We start from the raw sequence: 9,209 nt of genomic DNA, 5'->3' as shown, positions 1-9,209 counted from the left end.
CCCCCGTGACTGCTAACCAGGCCCTGGAAAGCTGGGACTCCCGCCACATAGCACGAACCCGCCTTGAAGACCCCATCACCTCTTCCAGGGAGCCCACCGGCTCGACACTGTCACACTGAGGAGGTAAACCTCCAGTGGAGCTTGCCTGGGAAGTGCAGCAACTCGGAAATGCACATGGCTAGTGTGGACGGGCGGCTCTGGCTCAGGAAGGGGGTGGTGGCGGATATGGGACAGCGCTTGCTCTCCATCACAGTGCCCTGCAGTGGCCACGATGCCCACACATAGCCCCTCCCCCTGCCTGGAGCACACGCAGCCTCCTCCCGTGGGGACAGCACGCTCCCCTCACACTGCCGCATCTCGCCCACGGGCCTCCTCACTGGGCCTGGATGTGCAGTGCCAGGACACCCAGCACACAGAGGGCGGGGAGGAGACTCCCGGCAGACAGCGGCCCAAGGTGAACGCACAGGCCTGAGCAGAGGCGGCGGTCCCCTGGGGGCGGGGTACACAGCACAGGCTCTCCCTGGGGTCTGCACAAGTCCTGAGGTGAGGAATCAACGGCCTGTACTCCATGTCCCAATTTCCTGAAAAACCTCCCCTCCACGGAATTTAAAAAAGCAGGTACAGGGGCTGGTGCTGTGGTGTAGCGGGTAAAGCCACCGCCTGCAGTGCCGGCATCCCATACGGGCGCTGGTTCGAGTCCTGGCTGCTCCACTTCCAACCCAGCTCTCTGCTATAGCCTGGGAAAGCAGTAGAGGATGGCCCAAATCCTTGGGCCCCTGCACCCACGTGGGAGACCTCTGCCTTCAAATAAATAAATCTTAAAAAAAAAAAGTAATTCCCGCCAGAAGCACAACCCAAACCGTGGTCACCAGAGACCCTGAGGCTGCGGGCTCGCTCTCCACTCTCACTCTCGCTCTCCGCAGCGCCAAGGGCTTTCTGCCCTTTGCCACGGGACACAGCAGACAGCAGGTGTGAGCTCCCCACCTGCAGGGCTACAAGAAACAAAACCTCAGTCTGTTCTGGCGACACACGACACACCCCGGGGAGAGGGAGAGTCAGAATGAAAACAGAGCGCTTCGGAGGCCGTGGGGGCACCAGAGCCTCATCTACCGCCAGCGCCAATGGTTCAGTTCGGCTTTTCCCCCGAGACGCGCGGACGCAACAACGGGATGGGAAGCCCACACCCCATATCCGAGTGCCCGAGGCCCATCCTGGCTCTGGCTCCCGACTCCTGCCCGTGCAGGCCCTGCGAGGCACGCGGGAGCCCCAGAGTCGGGTCCCTGCCACACCTATGGGAGACCAGGATGGTCTGCGTGGGCCTGGCCCAGCTGATGTAGGCGGGGAGGTGGCCAGCAGAGCAGCCCCAGCAGAGGGGTGGCGGCCCAGCCCACACTGCTCAAACCCCACCCCTTCCCAACAGTGGCAACCACGAATTCCCCAACCTTGCAGCTTAGAACCAACCCTAGCTAGCAATACCGAAGACGGCTGCCGGCAGCATCGCACCCAGTGACCCCTGGGTCGTGCTGACAAAATTCCCACAGCCGACGCTCCCACTCCCCTGCGCTCGACGCCACGAACAGAGATTTCCAAAAGAAAGGCAAGAAGAGGGGCACCCAAGCCCCACCCTGGAACTAAGCCCCGCCCCAGACTCCACCCCCTACGCCCCAGATCGTAGCCCCAGACTTTGCCTGCGCTTACCCCCCAAGTGTGTGCTTTTGCTTTAACTAAATCTTGCCTGCCTGCTTGCCTTTTTGTCTCTCCCTTCAATTCTTTCTCCAGTAGACAGGAGCTGGACCAAGCCGAGCCAGGGCCACCCCACACCCAAGCCCCCGTGAAGTTCCACCCCCCAACACTGGCCCGGGGAGGAAGATTCCAGCACGTGCTTTCTTGGGGACACATCCAAACCACAGCCGTGGTAAGGAGGCGTCTGTGGCCTGGACCTGCGTTCATCTGAGGACGAACACTGGGGGCCTCTTCGGGTGCTTACTGGCCAACGGGCCTGTCTGGCTTCATTGTTCATTGGAGAGGCGTCCACTCCAACGTTTTTTTAATTGGGCTGTCTTTTACGGCCGAGTTGTTCAGCATTGTGAGCTCCGATTTATTTCATGGTTTCTGTTTAGTACATTCTAGCAAACCAGACAACAAGGTAAACACTGCAGGTCAGGTTCCTTGGGTTTGTCCCCGCCTTGTACCTGAGAGTGGATTTTTCTTTCCCAGTTGTGCACCACCAGCCCCTTCAGGTCTTGCCTCTCTTGGAGGCCCCCCCACCCCCCATGCCGCTCTGGCTGGAGGTCTCTGACTCTAATAAATCTTGCTTTTAAATCTAAAAAAAAAAAAAAAAATTCAAAATCTTCCCATGGCTGAAGCCACTTTCCCACTGTGTAATTAACTCCTTCTTCCCAAGCAATTTGGAAACCACTGTAGACGCTCACTCAGCCCCAACTCAGCCCTGTTCTAGCACAGCTTTTGCACTTTTTAAAACTTATTTGAAAGGCAGAGTTACAGAATGGGAAGGAGAGACAAGGAGATCTTCCATCCACTGGTTCCCCCCAGATGGCTGCAACCTAGAAACCAGCAGCCTGGAACTCCATCTGGGTTCAGTGGCCCAAGCACTGCAGCTTAACCCGCAATAGTAGCCCCATGTCCGTTTTAAAAAACGTATTTGAGGGGCCAGCACTGTGGCGCAGCGGGTTAATGCCCTGGCCTGAAGCACCGACATCCCATATGGGCGCCAGTTCTAGTCCCAGCTGCTCCTCCTCCGATCCAGCTCTCTGCAATGCTCCTGGCTCCTGGCTTCGGATCGGCGCAGTTCCGGCCATTTCGGCCATCTGGGGAGTGAACCATCGGACGGAAGACTTCTCCATCTCTGCCTCTCTCTAACTCTTTCAAATAAATAAAATAAAATCTTAAAAAAAAAACGTATTTGAGGGGCCAGTGTTGTGGTGGGGCTGCTGAAGCCACTGCCTGCGACACTGGCATCCGAGATGGGCTCTTGTTCACGTCCCGGCTGCTCCACTTCTGATCCAGCTTCCTGCTAATGGCCTGGGAAAAGCAGAAGACGGCTCATGGATTTGGGCTCCTGCCGCCCATGTGGGAGATCTGGATGAAGCTGGGCCAGGCCGAAGCCAGGAGTTCAATCCAGGTCTCCCATGTGAGTGGCAGCTACCCCCTGCTACAGAAGGCCCAGTAAACTGCTCAGGGAGGCAGGATCTTTTTTTTTTTTCTTTTAAGATTTTATTTATTCATTTTAGAGGTAGAGTTACAGACAGTGAGAGGGAGAGACAGAGAGAAAGGTCTTCCTTCCATTGGTTATCTCCCCAAATGGCTGCAACAGCCAGAGCTGCGCCAATCCGAAGCCAGGAGCTTCTTCCGGGTCTCCCACGTGGGTACAGGGGCCCAAGGACTTGAGCCATCTTCCACTGCTTTCTCAGGCCATAGCAGAGAGCTGGATTGGAAGAGAACAGCCGGGACTAGAACCAGCGCCCCTATGGGATGCTGGCACTGCAGGCGGAGGATTAACCTAGTGCGCCACGGCGCTGGCCCCGGGGAGACAGTTTCCATGGGCGACTGCCCCTGGCCATGTCCCTCTGAGCAACCGCTGCGTGAGGTGCTACCCCAGGCAAATGGGCCCCTTGTGTCTGCAAACAAAACAGGTGAGGCCACGTGGGCCCACACCTGGCCTAGCACTGACACCATTCCAACTGGGCCCAGGTGGCTGACGGCAGGCTGGCCGATTCAGCGGAGAGCAGCGCTGAGGCAAGGGAAGGAAGCCCGAGAGCTTCGGGGGACAGCAGGCGTCTTCATCCCATCAGGGCTCCACCCAGCTTAGCAGGAGTGCTTTCCCAGGAGACCAGGGGCGGGAGGGAAGACAGTGGTTCAGCTGATTGGCAGGCAGACAGGCAGGCAGACGGGTTTCGGCCCTGCTCGTCCATCCTGATGCCAATCAGGTGTGGGTTTTTTTTTTTTTTTTAGGCTGTTTGTAGCAGGTGGCTAACATTTCTGTCCTTTTCTGAGGTCACTGTTCTAGCCGGTCCCCTGCAGTGAGCCCCTGACATTAAGATGAGCATGCGTTGAGCAAGCCTTCTGCTCAGCCACAAGACGAGCAGTGAGCTTTTGTTCCTTAAATGTGGAGAGGGCAAGGGAGACCATTCAAGGAGACTGGGAACCAGAAGTGGCGCCATCAGCAAGTGCGGCTTGTCCAGCGCTTACTGCTGGTCTGTCCCAAGGGTGCAGGTGGTTCCCCTGGGTGCCTGGCAGTCCTGAGCTCTGACTTCAAGACCCCAGAGGAGAGAGGCCACTTGGGCCCCCGTCCATCCACCACCTCCCGGCATTGAGGCGTGATCTGGGATCGCCACACTAGGGAGCATCTTGGAGTCGCGAAAGCCAGGGCGGGAAGTGAGCTATCAGAAGAATCTGCCACTGGGAAGGACAGCCTTTTCCCAGATGCCAGATCAAAGTGGCGGCTCTGCTCTGGGAGGCGGAGGGTTGCGAAACGAGTGAGCGAAAACAATCTGCAGGCTGGGTTTCTGGGTTACGTGCCCGGCCCTTCCGCTTCACAGGTGTGGTGCCACCATGTTTGGGAGCAGGGAGACGACAACGCAGAACTTCAAGATTAAGAACTGATAAAAATGCTGCTGTCTCAGGTTGCCTCTAGCACGCCTTGCAATTTTATTCTTCCTCGTAGTGGGTTCATTCTCCCTAGAGAGAACTGCTACACACCCCCACCCCAATTCCCCTGACCCTGGGGCCAGCCTTCCATCCACTCCTTCCCACAGCGAGGCCAGCAGTACCCAGCATGGACAAGCCAAGAGCCTGGGGGAGGTGGTGCCCCCCGCCCCGCCGGGCTCCAAGCAGGAAGGAGGTTGACAAATGTGCCCGAGCAGCTCCCTCCCCGTCACGTGGGCAGCTGAAAAAGGCACAGCTTACACGGCTGAAGGCCAACCCTGAGGGATTCCCGTCACCCCTCAGGGGCCGATTGCAACCCCACCTGAGAAGACTTCCAACCCCTAACGACCTCCCTCGTGCGGAGGCAGCCGTGCTAACCAAGGCCGAGGAGGAAGCCTGTTGCTGTTGATTTCTTAACAGTGTTGCAGTGGATTCGTTTCTGAGAAGAGGAGCGTGGTGGGGGCAAGAGGCGCAGGGCCTGAGTCACCACAGACCCCAGAGTCGGGTGAGCGGGCTTGAGGCAAGCAGCCCGCAGCCTCGTTTATCTCAGTTGGTACTACAGCTTATATAGCCAAGACCAGCCAATCCGGTCAAGGGGCGGTCCATGCCCCAACCAATCACAGCCTGTTGCCAGGCAGTTTCCAAAGCCATCCAATCACAGCCTGTTGCCAGGCAGGTTCCTGAGTGACTGACGCTCGCTTGTCAGCGGCCATCTTGGCATGGCCTTCTCATTCCGCCACAGAAGCCGACCAGCAGCTGCCAATCAGTTTGATAAGCAGGCGTGGAGGTGGGGCAGGAATCGGTCCCAACCACGCCCCGGACTGGGACCCCCTTATACCAAAGGGCCTAATAAGATCACAACAGGAAGTTTTTGCTATAAGTACGCCAGTCGGAGTACGCCAAGAGCCATATGGCAGAACCTGCAACGACTCCCTCTGCCCTCCAAGAGCGGCTACGGGCGACCGGGCAGTCAGCTTCCCGGGACCGCGAAGCCGAGGAGGTCAGGTACTTCACCAGGCTTCCGACTCACCTGCAGCGGAAATGGACGAGAGCCCGCCGTCCACCCAGACAAGGCGGCTCAGACCCGGAGCACACCGCCCAGCAGCAGCGCCCGCAGCCCGGCTCGCACAGGCGCGGGTCCGGGGCTTTATTAGGTCGGGGCGCTGTGGCCACGCCCTCCCAGGCCCTGGCTCGTGCCCCTCGCACACGGCCCCTCAGCTTGCACCTGGCTCAGTGGTCTGCGCAGGCGCGCTTGCTCCTTGTTGCGCACGACGCGCTCAAAATGGCCATGTTGCCCACTACGGCCTGCCCAGTGAAGTCACGTATTGGCTGGCCTGGACCGTGCTGGGCGTGTGCGGGTTTGGGAACGTCTCTAGGGGCTCTCACGGGGGTCTTTTACAGCTAAGAATCAGCTTCTTGCTCAGGCTTGGCTGCGAGTTGGTGGCAGCCTTTGGCTGCCGCCGGTCAAGTAGTTGCATGGTCTTGCTTTTATCCTGCTTCAGGGGTGCGCTGGACGAGGCCAGCATGGGGGGGCAGGTTTAAGCCGCCACCTACCACAGCGCTTCCCATATCGGAGGGATGGTTCTAGTATTGGCCGCTCCGCTGGTGATCCAGCTCTCTGCTATGGCCTGGGAAAGCAGCGGAAGATGGCCCAAGGCCTTGGGGCCCTGCTACCCATGTGGGAGACCCAGATGGAGTTCTGGGCTCCTGGCTTGGGCCAGGCAATCGGGGAGGGAACCGCCAGATGGAAGATCTTTGTAAACTCTGCCTCTCTCTGTTGCTGTTCCTTTCAAGTAGAGGAAAATAAATAAGCACTTGAAAACTCTTGACTATGCGATATGGAAGGAATTACATGGGAAGCAAGATATCCCGGACACGCCGCTAACCCTTGGTGTAAAGGCCCTAGCAAGCTGCCTCTCAGAGAGGTGGTTCCTCTAGGGAATCACACTCTCCCACTGTCCTGAAGAAACAGCTTTCCTGAACAGCTTCCACTTGGGGCTGATGATTTGGGTGACACCCCAGGCAAACGAAGCCCTTGTGTCTGCTAACAAAGCGCACCCCATTGCGTGCAACCAGCCACCCTGCCCACTGCAATCGAGGGTGCCAGAAGTGGAGCTGCTGCATGTGGCCGAATTGCAAACGTGAAATCCGTGAAGGGAGAGGACATTAGTGAAAGAGGAGAGGCAGGTAGCAAGGACTCGCATACCACAGGGGGGGAAGCTGGCAGCTCTTTACGTGCTGACAAAATGCTTACTCAGGCTCTCAAGGCCTGCGTCTCGGACAGGCGGATCAGGAGCTGGCCGGGGCTGCAGCGTTAGGAAACACGGTAAGGTCACTTCCAGAGGATGGCGTTGTGTCTGTTCCTCTACTCTGTAAAAGTCCTAAAGAGAGAGCTAGAGGTGTGGGCAGAACAGAAGGAATTAAAAGGGCTTTCCCCCCTGGCCTGGGGGTTCAGTCCGCTGTAGACTGCACATCTGAAAGGACTGAGGCCCAGGGACTTGCTGTCTTGACGTGTTGACAAGGTTCCGCTGTCCCTGGAAAGAGTGACCATGCTCTTTCTCTGAGTCTTTCTGGCTCCTGGAGTCAGATGAAGGACGATGTGGGGGTCTTGTCCAAGTAGCCCCCTGGTTAATGGGAGGAAGCAGGAGACAGGAGGGTGGCAGCGAGTGTTTCCCACACACCTATGCGGAGGACGGCTGTGAGACCCCCGTGGTTCTGACTCTTGGCCCTTTTTTGGCCATGTACATTCATCCTAATGATATTATTTTTATCCTAAATAATACTCATTGTCTCTTCCAGAACCCACCTGCTTCTGTGGGGATGATGGTCATGCCAGGGACCCCAGCCATTCCCAGCAATGGTGGCAAACCTCCAGCTCCTCCAGTGGGACCCCTAGATCAGTTAGCAAGGGACTTCCGTTTCCTGGCTGCACAGGGGCAATGCTCTGACACACCGTGAAGAAGCCACAGATGAACCTTCTACTTGACCACCCATAGTGGTTACCGGATGAAGACCTTTGGGGGGGAAAGATGCAGGCAAGGGGGAGTTGATGGCACCAGCCCCTCCCTGCAGCCCTGCCTGTTCCCCCTCCCCAAAGTTCTTCCCTTTTGTGCTGCAGAAAAACCACAATTCCCACGACACCACCCGCCCAAAAAGGGTGCTGGCCAGAAATAACCAACATGGCTGCTGACTGCATCCCTTTGATAACCTATGGCTAACTGTGATACCATTATAGTAAACTTACCGTGGCTGACACTCCTACTCCCATCATGCACCTGACACCAGTACCCTTCTGAGTATTCAAAAAAAGGGCAAGGAAATGGGAGGGACTCAAACACCATCCACCAGGAATATTCCATTAAACCCCACCCCTGACACCACCCCCTGGGCCTCCAGATCGTATAAAGGGACGGCTCACTGTCAAGCATGCCTGCACTCCTGTCTCTCAAGTGTGTGCATTCACTTTGCACACAATGAATCTCACTCCTCTGTACCCACATCTCATCCTCAAATTCTTTCTTGCATCAGAGAAAAGAACCTGGGCACATGAGGTCCCCCGCCCCCGATCCCGGAGCTGACAGTTATTCAAATCGTCTTCAAGTAACTACCAATCCTTTCAGTACCAACAAGGGTTGCCAGGGTGCAGACAGCAATCGGGCAGAGAGCAAGACATTTTCTGTATACAAAGCATCCCTAGGCAAGCTCTTCGCAGAATTCTCTGGGTGTTGCTATGTTTTTTTAAAAAATCTGAGCTACCAAAATCCTTAAAAGCAAACCCTGTGGCGCTTTTGCAATCCCCATGCAATAATGGGAGCAAATGCTAAAACGACTGGGGGGAGTGGAGAGGATGATGGAAGAAACAGTTTCTGAGTGGTGCCACGGGTGACGTACCTGCTGTGAACCGGGAATGCGCGTTTGGATGAAGACATCTAGAGTCAGTACTATAACTGGGTGATGGGATGCATCGTCTGCAGTGGCACAGCCTGGCACTGGGCACCTCCGGATCTGCGTATAATCACAAGAAGGCAACCCAGACGTAGGACCAGTCTGGAGTTTCAAAACAAGCCAGTGCCATAGCAGCCAGGTACGGAGAGGCCTGCTTTGCATACAAAGAGCAGGCCACCCAACTGAATTGAGTAACCTGTGTTGCCTCCTGCAGAAAGGGATGGGGCCGTGATAAAGGAGGAGGCATCAGGGGGAGCTGGCATCTGGCTGAGTGGTTAAGATGCCCACCTCCCACATGGGAGTACCTGGTTCAATTCCTGGCTCTGCTGGTAATCCAGCTTCCTTCCAATGTGCACCCTGGGAGGCAGCAGTGGTGGCTCAAGTGTTCGGGTTCATGCCTTTCACCTGGAGACCTGGATTGTGTTCCTGGCTCCTGGCCTCAGCCCCAGCCTAACCTTGGCAATGCAGGCATCTGAGGGAGCAAATCAGTGGATAAAGACATGCTTCTGTCTCTCTACTAAGTAAATAATTTGTAAAAGGTACGTTTGGGACTGCCATTCCACTCCCAAGTACATCCCCCAAATACATGGAAATACCTG

The sequence above is a fragment of the Lepus europaeus genome, chromosome 19 (genome assembly GCF_033115175.1).
Source record: "Lepus europaeus isolate LE1 chromosome 19, mLepTim1.pri, whole genome shotgun sequence".
NCBI classification, from domain to species: Eukaryota; Metazoa; Chordata; class Mammalia; order Lagomorpha; family Leporidae; genus Lepus; species Lepus europaeus.
The sequence above is the reverse complement of the archived record's forward strand: the minus strand, read 5'-3'. Positions refer to the sequence as shown.